Consider the following 14,573-nt stretch of genomic DNA (forward strand, 5'->3'; position numbering starts at 1 on the left):
TAAAAATAATAAAATACAGCCAATACTTAAGAAGTTACTAACAACACTAATGAAAAACTACTACGTAAAGTTTCTCATGCAAATCAATGGAACATGGGCTGAGAGTATGGCTTAGTGGTAGAGTGCTTTCCTAGCATACATAAAGCCCTGGAGATTCAATTCCTCAGTACCACATAAACAGAAAAGGCTGGAAGTAGCGCTGTGGCTCAAGTGGTAGAGCGATAGCCTTGAGTACAGAAGTTCAGGGATAGAGTCCAGGCCCCAAGTTCAAGCTCCAAGACTGGCATAAAATAAATAAATAAAACAAAATTAACAGAACATCTGACAGTGATAGCTTAGACTATCGTCAAAAATATGACATTCTTAAAGTCAAGCCATATTACAGGAAGGTTCCTGTTAAGTTAGGGCCGAAGAAGTAGAGCCAAGAGGGGAAATAAAGCACACCAACTCTATCAACAAACTCTATCCACCCTTAGTCCTTGAAAGCCTCAGAAGACACAAATCTAAATATTGTAGCCTCTTGCTTCCATATCTACTATACACTAATGGTACAAAAACTATGACTTCTTGACCCAGATATGACAATGATACAGTTAGCCTCTCTATGCAAGGGAGAAATAGGAGGAGAAAGTTCTAAGGGAAAAAATATCTACTTATCTTCAGAGGAAACACGAATGACCTCAGTGATCAACAGCATCTGATATTCACAAATATAAACGCTAAACTCCAAATCCCAGGTTTCTGAAATAAATCAATGCTACGACAAAGAAAGTTCAAGATGAACAAGCAAACAAAAAATCCCAGTAATAAATAGGTAATTTACAGAAAAGAAATTTCTAGGAAAGTATTTAAACTTAGATCTGAGAAAGATGACAGGTATAGAAGAAAAGAAAGTAGATGTGGCCATGAGAGGGGATATGAGAAAGTATATGTAAACAACAGTGTTAACCAGGATAATGACAAAATTCTTGCCAGGCCCAGTGGCTCACACCTGTAATCCTAGTGACTCAGGTGGCTGAGATCTGAGGATCGAGGTTCAAATCCAGCCCGGGAACAAAAGGACCTGAGGTTCTTTTCTCCAACTAACCTTTAGAAAAGCGGAAGTGGGGCTTAGCTGAAGGGTAGGTGGTAACCTTGAGCTGAAGAGCTCAGGGACAGTGCCCAGGCAACTTCAAACCCCATGACCCACCAGGAAAAAAAAAAAAAAAAAAAAAAAATATATATATATATATATATATATATATATGGCAAGCACTGGTGGCTCACTCCTAACTACTCAGGAGGCAGAAAATTAAAAGATGCCAGCTGGAAGCCAGGCACACAAGACAGACAAATCTGAGAAACTCTTATCTCTGTTAAGTAGGAAAAGTCAGAAGATATGGCACAAGTGGTGGAGTCACTAGACTGCTCTAACACAACTTACACAATGGGAGACTCTCCATTTGTTACACATCTGACAAAGACAATGACTGAAGAATATACAGGGAACTCCAAAAACCAGACTCTCAACAAATCATTCATCTTCCCCGAACAGACAATTCTCAGAATATGTACACGGCCAACAAATAGATTAAGAAATGCTCAGATAAAATGAAATCATGTCACATCAATCATCAAGATCACAAACAAATGCTGGTGACAATACAAAGAAAAAGGAACCACTGAAGGAAATGTAAACTACTGCAACCACTCTGGAAAGCAGTATGGAGGTCCCCCCCCACACACACACACAAAAAAAAAAAACCTAAAAATGAATTTTCATATGATCTTGCCATCTATTCATGAGCATATATGCAAGGAAATATAAGTCAGGACACAATAGAAGCACCTGCATGTGCTTCATGTTTTGCAGCACCATTCACAACAGCCAACTCATACACTAAGAAAATGTGGTAGAAGCTGAATAATGCCAATGGCTCACACCACTAATACTAGCTACTCATGAGGCTGAGATCCAGAAGTCTATAGTTCAAAATTAGCTTGTGCAACAAAGTCTACAAAACTACTTATAAAATAAACAGCAAAATGCCTGGTTGGCACTCTGGACAGTAATCTGGAAGTTTCTCAAAAAAAACTAAACACAGATCTTCCTTACAACCCACACATACCATTCCTAGGCATCTACCCAGAACATCAAGAGCCAGGATACCATAAAGACACTTGCACATCCATGTTCACTGCTGCACTATTCACAATAGCCAAGTTGTAGAAACAGCCTAGATGCCCTACAATAGATAAGTGAATCCAAAATAATGTTTATGAAAACAATGCAACTTTTTTTGTTAATGGTTGGTTGTGGGGCTTGAGCTCAGGGGCTAAGAGCACTGTCTCTGAGGCCAGCCGCTCTATCACTTTGCCATGGCTCTACTTCCATAATGAAACTCTGCTATTGTTAAAACAAAAGAAGGGGGCTGGGAATTTGGCCTAGTGGTTAAAGTGCTTGCCTAGTGTGCACGAAGACCCAGGTTCGATTCCTTGGTACCACATAAATACAAAAAAGCCAGAAGTGGTGCTGAGGCTCAAGTGGTAGAGCTCTAGCCTTGAGAAAGTCCAAGGACAGTGCTCAGGCCCTGAGCTCAAGCCCAGGACTGGCAAAAAAAAAAAAAAAAAAAACGAAGGAAGGAAAAGGGAGAAGGGTAATGGAATGGGTGAATCTGATCAAGTGGAAACCCCCTTGTACATCTAAGAGATACTAATAAAAATAAATAAAAGAGTTACTTCATAAACTTGAAAAGTGAGGAAGTGGCACTGTGGCTCAAGGAGTAGGGTGGTAGCTTTAAATGGAAGAGCTCAGGGACAATGCCCAATCTCAGAGTTCAAGCTCCATGACTGACAAAAAGAAAAAAAATTTAAAAAAGAACAAATCAGAACATTATACTGTTCTGAGATCTCAAAGTACAAAATGTACCAACATAGCTACTAGACCTTGGACTACCTCTTACAGCCCAATATACTAACAAAATAATTACAAGTATTTGACTTCTGAAAAGTCAGATAAACCAGGGCAACCTACAAAATTTCTTACATATAATCTCCCTTTTTTACAATATGTAAATTCACTGAAGAGATATATAACTGGTCATCACAAAGCCAATTATTCAGTTTAATTATTTAATGAAAAAAACTATAGTGCCGAGATCTGAATTCAGGTCTTCATGTTTGCTAGACAGGCACTCTACTACTTGAGCCATATATTTAACCCCCCCTTCACCTCCCACCCCTGCCTTTTTTTTTGGGGGGGGGGTCATTTGTGGGGCTTCAACTCAGGCCTGGGTGCTGTCCCTGAGCTTTTTCAGCTCAAGGCTAGCACCCTACCACTCTGAACTACAGTGCCACTTCCAGTTTTCTGGTATTAGAGATAAAGAGTCGCAGGGACATTCCTCACCCTGTTGGCTTTAATACTATCCTCAGCCTCCTTCGTAGCTAGGATTAAGGCGTGAGCTTAAGTCTTTGTCTTATGGATCAGTCCTGGGGCTTGAACTCAGAGCCTAGTTACTGGCCTTGGACACTTTTTGCTCAAGGTTAGTGCTCTACCACTTGAGCCCCAGCACCACTTTTGGCTTTTTCTGTGTACGATGAACCCAGGGCTTCGTGCACACTATGCAATCATTCTACCACTAGGCCACACTCTTGGCTCATTTTTTTTTAATTAGTGAAAAATACATGTATGTGCCAGCTGCTCACGACTGTAATCCTAGCTATTCAAGAGGCTGAGATCTGAGGATCAAGGTTGGAAGCCAGCCCAGGCAGGAAGCTTATAAGACTCTTATCTCCAATAAACTACTCAAAAAAGCCAGAAGTGGGAGCCAGAAGCATATGCTAGAGGTAGAGTACTGGCCTAGCAAGCATGAAGCCCTAGGTTCAATTCCATACCACATACCTGAATTCAAGCCCCAGGATTGGCAAAAAATAAATAAATAAATAGCAGAAGTAGTACCACAGCTCAAGTGGTAGAGCCTTAAACAAAAGAAGCTAAGGGACTCAGGCCCAGAGTTCTTTAGTATCTCAAGCCAGAAAAAGATGATTTAATCCTCAAAAGAAATGAAACTGAACTTGTTTCCAAATTCAGCTGCTTTGATTCAGTAGGCAAAATAGTTAAAGATGACAGAATAAATTTTTCAGAAACAGATCTCAGCCTCTTGAATAGCCCAGGCCATAGAACATAATAAGCACTGTAATAGGCAGCTGGAATTCTGAAGATATGGGAATGGCTGTTTTCCTCGGGTTCTTCCTCCCAACTAAGAAACAATTCCATCACCTGAAGCCAAGACAACAAAGAATCCTGGAATAGGAGATCTATGAAGGACTTTTGGCTCTACATCCTGACCTAAGGGAAAGCCCAGCCACTTCATCCAAAAGAACATCATTACTAGCTGAGAGCCTATGGTTCATGCCTGCAATTATAGCTACTGGAGAGACTGAGATCTGAGGAATGATGTTTAAAGCCAGCTAAGCCAAGGAAAGGTTTGTGAATCTCTTAATTAACCACCCAAAAAAATAAATAAAAGTCAGAAGTGCAGCTGTGGCTCAAGTAGTAAAGTTCCATCCTTAAGCAAACAAACTGAAGAACAGCTCTCAGGCACCAAGTTCAAGCTTCCATTCCAGCAGCAAAAAAAAAAAATCATGATTTTTTTCCACCCCATATACTCCACAGAGACACCCACAGATGCACACATACACAAAAGCAATTAAAAAATTTTATACTTCATTTTATATGTCTGTCTTTGTTGGTATTTTTGTTTACTTGTCTTAGCTTCTTATTCATTTACCTGTATGGACTTTTTTCATATATATATATATATATACATATATATATGCCAGTTACTTTTCCATTTTTACTTTTTTTTTTTAAATACAGGCTACTTATCCCCACACTTTTACTTTTTAGCACTACTTTTTCCTCTCTTCCATTTCGTCAAACTCATATCTGGACAACACTACCTACCTTACAGCACACAACTGTAAATCATTATTTTGTCCTCTTTCTAGGGCCCTTCCACTGAGTGGATAAGAGTTTTATACAGGGGCCGGGAGTTTGGCCTAGTGGTTAAAGTGCTTGCCTAGCATGCATGAAGACCCGGGTTCGATTCCTTGGTACCACTTATATAGAAAAAAGCCGGAAGTGGTGCTGAGGCTCAAGTGGTAGAGCTCTAGCCTTGAGAAAGTCCAAGGACAGTGCTCAGGCCCTGAGCTCAAGCCCAGGACTGGCAAAAAAAAAAAAAAAGAGTTTTATACAGTGCCTTGAGCATCCAAATTGAGTATTTGACCACTGAGAAACACCCCTCAAATCCAGTTAGCTACAAAAAGATACACCTTGCTGCAAGGGCGGTGGCTCACACCTGTAATCCTAGCTACTCAGAAGACTGAGATCTGAGGATCAAGGTTCAAAGCTAGCCCGGCACAAAAGGACCTGAGACTTTTATCTCCAACTAACCCCTAGAAAATGGGAAGTGGGGCTTGGCTCAAGGGTAGGGTGGTAGCATTGAGCTGAAGAGTTCAGGGACAGCGCCCAGGCCAAGCTCAAGCCCTATGATGCCCCCCCACAAAAAAGATACACCTTAACCAAGCCAATAATCCCTAGTTGAAGTAATCTACAAGAATTCACAAAAAAAAACAAACAAACAAAAAAAAAAAAAACAAAACATGGAAGACAGAAATCTCCACCATGACACAGCCAACATGCATGAACTCATGGGGGGGGATCAACAAGGCAATGCCTCCTCAAAAAGCCAACAATTCCACAATAAAGGGCTCAAGTGACAATGAAGAAAGTTCAAACAATGAACTCAATAAAACCAGGACAAATGGTAATATTAAGAAACCTGAACAAATTTAAAACAGGATACAACCAGAGAATCCAAACACATGATGGAAGTGAAGACAAAATACTTTGGCAGGGGTGGGGGGAGGGAAATGGGGACCAAATCATGAGAAAGGGTATCAATGTATGTGAAGTAATGCATTCTCTATCTGGTGAATATAATCTAACCCTTTTATTAATTACAATAAAAATATATTGAAAAAAGAGGAATCCAATTTAAAAAAATCTTAAAAAATAAATCCTGAAATCCTAAATTGAAATCCTGAAAGGATCTCAAAAATCCAAATAAAACTTCCCTAGCCAGGGCTAGGGAATGGCTCAGCTGGTAGAAAGCCAGCCTTTAAGCAAAAGCATCAGACACACAGGACTGGGAGTTTGGCATAGTGGTAGAGTGCTTGCCTAGCATGCACGAAGACCGGGTCCGATTCCTTGGTACCACATACATAGAAAAAAAGCCAGAAGTGGTACTGAGGTTCAAGTGGTAGAGTTCTAGCCTTGAGAAAATCCAAGGATAGAGCTCAGGCTCTGAGCTTAAGCCCAGGACTGGCAAAAAAAAAAAAAAAAAAGCATCAGACACCAAGTTCAAGTCCCAATCCCTGAATGGATAAGATAAACTCAACTGAAATCCTACCAACTAAAACAGAACAAATTCAGAAATGAAGGGTAACAAGAGATTGAAGATGGAAAGAAATAAGATCAAAGACATTAGATGAAACACTTAGGACCTTATGAACTCAATCAAAAGATCAAACCTGTGAATCCTGAGTATAGACAAAGATATACAAACTAAATGCATTAAGAACATATTTAATAAATAACAAAAGTCCTCCCAAACTTTAAAATAGGATCACCCACATGAACAAGGCTTATATAGCACTAAACAGGCATTATCAGAGAAGAAACTCCCACGACATAGTTAAAATACAAAATATATAAAATATAGAATGGCTATGAAGCTGGAAACTGTGGGTCATGCCTGAAATCTTAGCTACTCAGGAAGCTGAGATCTGGGAATTGAGGTTCAAAGCCTGTCTGGGCAAGAAAGTCTGAGACTCTTATTTCCAATTAAGTACCAATAAACAGGAAGTGGAACTGTGGCTCAAGGGGGAGAAGACCAGCCTTGAGCAAAAAAGCTTAGGGACAGTGCCCAGGCTCTGACTTCAAGCCCCAAGACTGGCACTCGCGTGCGCCCGCGCATACTCACACGCACACACATGCACACACACACACAAAAGAGGAGGAAGAGGAATAAACACTGAAAAAGAAAAGATATAAGTTTCTTACAACGGTAGGCCTACTAGAGTTACAGTAAATTTTTCAACACAAACTCTAAAACAAGGATGACATGGAAGAACATTATTTCAAGGCCTGAAAAATAACAACTGTTAGCCGGGTACTAGTGACTAATGCCACTAATCCTAGCTACTTAAGGGCATTTTTTTTTTTTTGCCAATCCTGGGCTTGAACTCAGGGCCTGAGCATCATCCTTGGGTTTTCTCAAGGCTAAAGCTCTACCACTTGAGCCATAGCACCACTTCTAGCTCCTAGCTACTTAAGAAGCTGAGATCTGAAGACTGGTGGTTCCAAGACAGCTGGGGTACAAAACTCAGTGAGAGTCTTATCTCCTATTAACCCTCAAAAAAGCTGAAAAGAGATGTGTGGCTCAAGCCACAGAGCACTAATCTTGAGCAAAAAAAGCTCAGGGACAACACTCTGGCCCTGAGTTCAAGACCCAGAGTCAGCACAAAACTTAGTAGTAGTATAACAACTGTTGCTAGTCACCAGTGGCTCCCATCGGTAATCCTAACTACTCAGGAGCCTGAGATCTGAGGACTGTGATTCGAAGCCAGCCCAGGCAGGAAAGTCTGTGACACACTTATTTCCAATCAACCACTAGAAGACCAGAAGTAGCTCTGTAGTTCAAAGTGGTAGACCACTAGCCTTGAGTGAAAAAAGCTGAGAGACAGCACCCATACCCTAAGGTCAATCCTCATGATGGACCAAAAAAAAAAAAAGCTGACAGGGAAGCTGTGGCTCAAGTGGTAGAGTGCCAGCCTTGAACAACAACAAAAAAAAAAAAACAACTAAGGGATAGTATCCAAACTATGAGCCCTACTACCAGCACAAAAAAACAAAACAAAACAAAAAAACAAACAACAACAAAAAAAATAGAATGTGGCTTAGTGGTAGAGTGCTTGCCTGGCATGCATTACGCCCTGAGTTCAATTCCCAGTATCACATAAACAGAAAAAAGCAAAAGAGGCACCGTGGCTCAAGTGGTAAGAGTGCTAGCCTTAAGCAAAAGAAGCTCAGGGACAGCGCCCAGGCTCTGAATTCAAATCCTAGGACTGGCGGGGTTGGGAGAGAGGAGAAGATCCAACCATTTGCACCTTAAGAAACACATCTCGGGTGGGATGTAGCTCAGTGGCAAAGCACTTGCCTAGCAAGTGCAATGTCCTGGATTTGATCCCTAGTACCAAAAAAAGGAAGAAGGAAAACATCTCAGCCAGGCACCTGTGGCTCACACCTGCAATCCTAGCTACTCAGGAGGCTAAGATCTGAGGATCACAATTCAAAGCCAGCCTGGGCACCAAAGTCCATGAAGCTCTTATCTCCAATTAACTACCAGAAGTGGCACTGTGGCTCAAGCGGTAGAGCGATAGCCTTGAGCTGAAGATAGCCTTGAATTGAAGAGCTCTGGGACAGGGCCCAGGCCCAGAGTTCAAGTTCATGACTAACAAAAAAAGAAAGAAAGGGGGCCGGGAGTTTGGCCTAGTGGTAACGTGCTTGCCTAGCATGCATGAAGACCCGGGTTCGATTCCTTGGTACCACATACATAGAAAAAAAAGCCCAAAATGGTGCTGAGGCTCAAGGGTAGAGCTCTAGCCTTGAGAAAGTCCAAGGACAGTGCTCAGGCCCTGAGCTTAAGCCCAGGACTGGCCAAAAAAAAAAAGAGAGAAAAAAAGGGGTGCTGGGAGTTTGGCATAGTGATAGAGTGCTTGCCTAGCATGCACGAAGACCCAGTTTCAATTCCTCAGTACCACATACATAGAAAAAAAAAGCCAGAAGTGGTGCTGAGGCTCAAATGGTAGAACTCTAGCCTTGAGAAAGTCCAAGGACAGCGCTCAGGCCCTGAGCTCAAGCCCAGGCCTGGCAAAAAAAAAAAAAAAAAAAAAAAAAAAAAAAAAGGAAAGAAATCTCACCAATGAAGACATAGGTTTAGAATGAAAGAATGAGAACAAACCCCCTGAGTAGGGGTCCATATTTACACATAATAAAACAGACTTCAAACTAAAATGAGCCAGAAGAGGCAAAGAAAATCACTTCATATTAATAAAAGTAACTATACATGAAGAAGAAATCATCGTGATTAACAAATACACAGAATGGATTTATACTCACGTTAAACAAAAACTTCTGGACTTATAAGCACTGTCAAATCCCAGCACAATAGTGGGAGACTTCAATACATCACTTTGACCAATAAATAGATAAATCATCTAAACAAAAAAAAATCAACAAAGAAATCCCAGAATTAAATAACTATGTATAACAAATGGAATCAACAGCTAGAGGAATTCAATCCCAGAATTAAATAACTATATAGAACAAATGTAATAACCAGCTAGAGGAATTCATCTAGTAATTGTACAACACATATTCTTCTCAGTGGCCCATAAAACTTTCTCCAAATGAGAACATATACTAGTATATACACACTAGTCTTAACAAGAAATTATAACCCAATCTCATTGATAAAGAGGCAAAAATTCTCAATAAAATACCTGCATAGCAAATTCAACAATACATCAAAAATATCACCACACAATGATCAAGTTGGTTTCCTCCTAGGAATGCAAGGACGGTTCAACATTTAAATCAATAAATATAACATCCTGGATCATCATCTCAATTGAAGAATCACATAAAGCTTGACAAAATTCAGCATCCTTTTATGTCAAAAGCTCCAAGAAAACAGGAACAGAAGGAAACTAGAATTCCTCCTAGCCAAAAGCAATAAGACAAGAGGAAACAAATGGCAACCTAATAGAGAAGTCAAATAATTTCTATTTGCTGATGATACAATTGTATTCCTTTTTTTTTTTTTTTTTTTGCCCATCCTGGTGATTGAACACAGGGCCTGGGCACTGTCCTTGGGCTTTCTCAAAGCTAGAGCTCTTCACTTGAGCTATAGCACCACTTCCAGTCTTTTCTGTGTATGTGTACCGGGGAATTGAACCCAGGGCTTTGTACACACTAGGCGACCATTCTACCACTTTATTTGGGCCACTCCTGGCCCTAATATAATTCTATTCTTAACAGTTTTTACAGACTCCATCAAAATAAGTTTAGGATTGACAAATACTTAAGAAATATACTCAAAAATCAATATAAAATTAATACTCAAGGGGCTGAGCATTTAGCTCAGTAGAAAAGCAGTTGCCTAGCAAGTACAACACCCTGAGTTTGGTTCCTACCTCTGTAAAGGAAAAAAAAAAAAAAAACAGAACTCAAAAATCAGTAGCTTTTCTATATACAATATTAAAATACCTAGGTATTAACTTTACATATAAAGTGAAAGGACTCTCTACAAGGAAAATTGCACTGATTTTGAGAGAAACTGAGTGAGAAGTGAGAAGATGGAAAGACCTCCCATGCTTGTAAATCATGAGAATTGATCATGTGAAAACGAGAAAGTCAAAAGAGATCAAACAGATTAAAAATCAATACCTTTGAAAATCCTAATATTCCTCAAAAAATGATAAAGCAATCCAAAAATTCATATGACCGCATAAGAGACCCAAATAGCAATAGTCAGATATCCTAAGAACTGACTTCAAATTACAGTACAGAATCATAATACTAAAAACAGCTTGGTACTGGAACAAAAACTGAAGAGCAATGGAAATGTAAAGAAGACTCAATAATAAAACTAAAGCCAGCTCGGTATCTCACAATCCTTGCTACTCAGGAGGCTGAGATCTGGGGGTCACAGTTCAAAGCCAGCCTGGGGCACTAAAGACGGTAAGACTTTTATCTCCAATTAACCACTAGAAAAAGTGCAGTGACACTGCACTGGCTCAAGGACTAGGTCGTAGCCTTGAGCTGAAGAACTCAGGGAAAGCATCCAGGCCAAGAATCTAAACCAGTGCTCAGGCCCTGAGTTCAAGCCCCAAGACTGGCAAGCGAGGGAGGGAGGGAGGAAGGAAGGAGGGAAATAAATGGTATAGAAAACAGCTAAATATAACAGAATACTTGGAAACGACTTAAAGGTTTATGGTATTTAAAAAAAAAATCTAGGGCCAGGAGCGTAGCTTAGTGGTAGAGTGCTTGCCTATCATGCACGAGCCCTGGGCTAAGTCCTCAGTCCTCAGTACTGAGTTCTAAGCACTCAGTACTTAGAAAAAGGACAGAAATGGTGCTGTGGCTCAAGCAGCAGAATGCAAGCCTTGAGCAAAAAGTGTCCAAAGACAGTGCCTAGGCCCTAAGTTCAAGCCCCAAAACTGGCAAACAAACAAAATCTAGTCTGGTAATATTTACCTAGGAGCAATTTTGCCCCCAAGAAGCTATCTAGAAATGTCTAGAAACATTTTCAGTTGCCAAAACTTGAAAACATGAAGGGACAGTACTACAAACATACCTTAGTGGATAGAAGGCAAGTATGCTACTCTTTATCCCATAACATATAGAACAACATCCAAAAGAATTACCTCATCCAAAATGACACTAATGCCAGGATTTGGATCTGGACTGACCTAGACTACACTAAAGGTATTAAATAATTATTAGCATTTTTTCCCCCAGTCCTGGGGCTTGAACACTGGGCCTAGGCATTGTCCTTTGAACCTGTTTGTGTTCAAGGCTAGCATTCTACCACTTGAACCATAGTGCCATTTCTGGCTTTTTCTGAGAATTTTATTGGAGTTGAGTCACCGAGTTTCCTGCTCAAGCTGGCATCAAACCATGATCCTCCAATCTCAACCTCCTGACTAGCTAGGATTACAGGTATGAGCACCTGGCATTGTTAGCAAGTTTTTTTTTTTTTGGGGGGGGGGTCAGTCATGGTGCTTCAACTCTGAGCCTAGGCACTGTCCCTGAGCTCATCAGCTCAAGAATAGCACTTTACCACTTTGAGCCACAATGCTACTTCTGGTTTTCTGGTGGTTAATTGGAGAGATAAGAGTTTCACAGACTTTGGTACCTGGGGTAACTTTGAACTGCGATCCTGAGTAGTGAGGATTACAGGCATGAACCACTGGTACCTGGTATCATTAGTGATTTGTTCTTTTGTTTTGTTGTCAGTGGTCGGACTTGAACTCAGGGCCTGGGCACTGTCCCTGATCTCTTTAGTTCAAGGCTAGCACTCTAGCACTTTGAGCCACAGTACCACTTGTGTTTTTTTTTTTCTGGTTGTTAATTAGAGATAAGAATCTCATAGACGGGCCGGGAGTCTGGCCTAGTGGTTAAAGTGCTTGCCTAGCATGCATGAAGACCCGGGATCCATTCCTCGGTACCACATACATAGAAAAAAAAAAAAAGCCGGAAGTGGTGCTGAGGCTCAAGTGGCAGAGTTCTAGCCTTGAGAAAAAAACCCAAGGACAGTGCTCAGGCCCTGAGCTCAAGCCCAGGACTGGCAAAAAAAAAAAAAAAAAAAGAATCTCATAGACTTTTGTGCCCAGGCTGGCCTTGAACCGTGATTCTCAGATCTCAGCCTCCTGAGTAGCTGGGTATGAGCTGCTCATTAGCAATTTTTTTTTGGGGGGGGACAGTTCAAGACTACTGCCCTACCCCTACAGTCACAGTCCACTTTCCATTCTAGTGTTTAACTCTGGAGATAAGAGTCTCATGGTCTTTAGTGCCTGGGCTGGCTTTGAACCATGATCCTCTGATCTTAGCCTCCTCAGTAGCTAGGATTACAGGCATGAGCCACTGTACCTAGCTATCATTAGCAATTTTTAAGTGAGCAAAACTATTTAAGCCAGTGCCACTTGCTCACACCTCTAATCCTAGCTCCTCAGGAGGCTGAGATCTAAGGGTTGCGGTTCAAAGCCAGACCAGGCAGACAATAAACTACTAAAAAGTTCAAGTAGTAGAGCACTAGCTTTAAGTAAAAAGAAGCTCAGGGATAGTGGCCAAGCCCTCAATTCCAGTCTCAAGATAGGCAAAAATAACAACAACAAAAAAAACCCTCTCGAAATGGAACTGTGGAACAAGTGGTAGAATAAAATCCTTGAGCTGAAGCGGAGCAAATGGTAGAATGAAAGCCTTGAGCTGAAGAGCTCAAGGACAACTCCAGGCCTAGAGTTCAAGCCCATGACCAAAAAAAAAAAAAAAAAAAAAAACCCAAACAAAAACAAAAAAACCCAACTATGTTAACGAAAGGACTTGTCTTTCCTATGCATATTCCTATCCCCAATCTTTCCATCTTAGCTTATGGTATCATCAACTATCTAGTTTTTCAGAGATGAGGTTGTAGCTGAATGGCAGAGCATGTGCCTAACCTAAGGATTCCACCCATAGCACTGATCGGGAAGAACAAAGGTAAAAGGGGCAAAGTTTTTCAAGCTGAAAACCTAATGCTGTTCGTTTTTCTATTCATCCACAAGTACTAGTGACTCTATCTTTAAAATATCCCAACTATAATCTAATTACTTTCAGACTGTCAGAATTGTATTATTAACCTCCCAACTGATGCTAATTCCCATCTTGCTTTCTGACATTCATCTCCTGCAAAGAAACCAGAGTAATCTTTTAAAGATACGTTCACCAATAGGTTTCTCAGAGAAACATCTCCCTACCCCAACCACTATCACACTATTCTACATAATACTCTTTACTTCACTACCTAAAATCCTTTTCTCTATTTACTATCTCACTCCCACCACTAACACAACCTGTCTTTCTTGTTCATTACTATTTGTCCAGCAGTTGGAACCATGCCTGACCCATGTCCTAAATATTTGTTGAATGAAAGAATCTGTCCTAGTCTGACAGTCAATTTCCTCTACTGGAATCAGACGAACAATATCTCTGCAGGGAAGAGACTGAATCACCAAACATTAACTTATATTCTCAGTGTTAGCCAGCAGTCAGGTAGGAAATAAGGTTCTTAGAAAAGTGGGAACAAATGAATTCTTTCCCCTAGAACTCAACTTGCTTCCAAGTTTTAAGGGAAAGCTGCCCTATGCACACCAAGAAGAAAGATGGCTCAGCTGATGCTGTTTCACATAGATGAGCCATATGTAAGAACCAAGTACATTTGTTCTGTCCCTGTTAATGTTTTAGTAAGGCAAGTGTTTTCAAGAAAGAAATCACAGTCTTTAACTTCCATGTTCTACACAGAAAGCAGGAAATGTTTCTTCTTTTTCTCCTCTTCTTTTCTCCCTACTTTATCCTGTTAATACTAAAATAAACTCTTGTTAAAACTTCAGAAATTACTTCATAGGAAGAATTAGACAGTTTCTGTCTCCATACTATTGAGGCACAAGCAGGATCCTGATAAGCCTAGCATACAATGGCAATAATAATCATAAAGAAAGTCTCCCATAGGCCAGGAGTTTGGCCTAGTGGTAGAGTGCTTGCCAAGCATGCATGAAGACCTGGTTTTGATTCCTCGGTATCACATACACAGAAAAAAAACTGGAAGTAGTGCTATGGCTCAAAGGGGAAGATAGTGCGCTAGCCTTGAGAAAGCCCAAGGACAGTGCCCAGGCCCTGAGTTGAAGGCCAAGGACTGGCAAAAAAAAAAAAA

General features: G+C 40.6%; 1 protein-coding gene across 4 annotated transcripts in view; it reads right to left on the reverse strand.

The window, feature by feature from the left end:
- Zmym4 (zinc finger MYM-type containing 4) overlaps nucleotides 1-14,573 on the reverse strand; it is a 112,143-nt gene that overhangs the window by 84,941 nt on the left and 12,629 nt on the right. The window contains exon 1 of one of the 4 annotated variants that reach the window (XM_090335255.1): nucleotides 9,224-9,294. The exons of the other annotated variants lie outside the window; for them this stretch is intronic. The gene's annotated coding sequence lies outside the window, so the exon portion shown is untranslated. Of the gene's footprint in view, nucleotides 1-9,223; nucleotides 9,295-14,573 lie in introns of those variants that run through there. 4 annotated transcript variants of the gene reach the window in all.

This window comes from Megascapheus bottae, chromosome 6 (genome assembly GCF_031878675.1).
Source record: "Megascapheus bottae isolate mThoBot1 chromosome 6, mThoBot2.hap1, whole genome shotgun sequence".
Lineage (NCBI taxonomy): Eukaryota > Metazoa > Chordata > Mammalia > Rodentia > Geomyidae > Megascapheus > Megascapheus bottae.